This window comes from Haliaeetus leucocephalus, unplaced genomic scaffold, assembly GCF_000737465.1.
Source record: "Haliaeetus leucocephalus isolate CR32 unplaced genomic scaffold, Haliaeetus_leucocephalus-4.0 Scaffold184, whole genome shotgun sequence".
Lineage (NCBI taxonomy): Eukaryota > Metazoa > Chordata > Aves > Accipitriformes > Accipitridae > Haliaeetus > Haliaeetus leucocephalus.
Window position 1 is genome coordinate 10,503,170 of NW_010972620.1, and position 2,026 is coordinate 10,505,195.

Genomic DNA, 2,026 nt, shown 5'->3' on the forward strand with positions numbered 1-2,026 from the left:
GGGCGGCCCCCGGGGCCGGTACCTGGCCGGGGCCGGGGCCGGCGCCGCCTGCTCGGCGCTGAGTGACAGCTGCTAATTTGCCGGCCGTGCCCCGCTGCCGGTCCCCGCGCTCCCCGCGCCCTCCTTTATCTTATCAGAGCCCATAATTACAATTGCTATTTTGTTTCCTCGAATCAGCAATCAGCGCTATCTGCCGCCGCTGGAGAGGCAGCTCCTGTCAGCCGGCCTCTGAGTGACAGAGCGGCGGGCCGCACCGCCGCACGGGCACACACGCGCGTGCACGGCCCGCCTGCACACGCACACCGCCGGGCACACGCCTGTGCAGCCCTCCCGCACACACACGGGTGCTTGCACGCAGCCCTGGCGCGCGCACCCACGCAGCCCCCCCACCCCCGCACAGACCCTTTCACGCACGCAACAGCTTGCACACCCGTACGGCCTTTCCCGTGCGGCCCCCTCCTTCCCGCTCACACCCCTCACACACGCAGCCCCCCTACTCACGCGCAACCCTGTACACGCACGCTGCGCACCCCCCAGCACGGACACACGCGCTCCTCTCTGCTCACCCCTACCCCAAAAACCCCCCACACCTTGCACACATAGGCACACGCCAGCTGCAGCCACAGGACGTTTCTCTCTCTCACACACGCGCTGACATCCAGCTCGCGCGTTTTCCCCCTTTGCTCAGGCACCCGTGCCCTCACGCCACTCCCCACCGCACGCTCAGCTCTTCACCCCAAAACGCACCTCCAGGGATGGATCTCCCAGGGGTCTCACCTGGTCTTGCCCAGCGTCATCACTGTTAGGGGGTGCTGCAGGTGGGCGAGGGAGCCCGGGCACTGCCCCGTCCCTGGGCTGGCCCCACAGGGCTCAAGGAGAAAAACAGCCCCTGCATCAGTATCATCAGACCTAGCACAGCACAGGGCGGGCAACCGCCTTGTTCTGGCAAAAAAATTCCCACAAAATCAGCCCCTTGTGCATTTTCCTTCCCTTTTTCTTGGTGCAAAAGGCCAGAAGGATGTTTCTGAGGGGGGTTCCTACATGTAGAAAGAAGTCCTAGGCCAAGCCTGCGTTTAACTGGAAGTCTTTAGGAGCACCACAGGAATGGGCAGGATGGGTACTGAAGGTGCTCAGCTGCAGCAGGGGCAGGTTTCCAGGGGCAGCACACACTCACACACTCAGCTTGTCAGTTCAGCACATGCTTGGGATAAAAACCCTCCATGTTGAGCTGTGCAAACAGCTGATGTGCCACAGCATGGGTGAGGCAGCTCCCCATATCCACCTCTCCAGGTTGCCTAAGGAAAACCGGGCAAAACCAGAACAGGCAGCACTAGATATTCCCGATGCTCTAAATTCAGACAATCCTTGGGTTTTTATATATAAAAAATTAAAGGGATGTAGGCACTATTTCCTAGATGTTGCTTTTGCTTACCGGCAGCCACCGCTGCTTTACCTCCAGCAGGCACAGGGTCGGGCCGCACATTATCCTGCACACCACACACCGTGTTCAACAGCACCATGTCCAGAACAGCCCAGGCTGCCTTAAACCAGGAGATTTATGGTGTCCCGTACGGGGTCAGAGGCAGCCGTGAGCTGACAGCCCCGCGTGCCCCCTGCCCTCAGCAAACAGGCTCAAGTGCCAGTCATGGCTGTAAAATCAAGCCGGTGCGGGATCACCCAGGGGCGGCCACACTTCGCCTGACAGCGGATGACAGACGATGCTCCTGCCAGCCATCCTCAGGCCCACAGCCAAAGCCTCCACAGCTCCCATCCTACCCCACCTTTGGGCAGGGGAGAGACACGAGCAGGTTGGTGACGGTAGCTGGGGACAGGCAGCATCTCAGCTGCTGGGCTCATCCTACGTCTGCTGCTGCCTCGGCTCATGGCCATGATCTGCTTCTTGCAGGGAAGTCGGGTGCCTGCACAGAGGCGTTTGCATCCTTCCCTTGGTGCTTCCCAGCCCACCACGGGGTCACCCATGTTTGCACCAAGAATGACAGCCCCCCGACCCCCCCCCCCCCCTCTT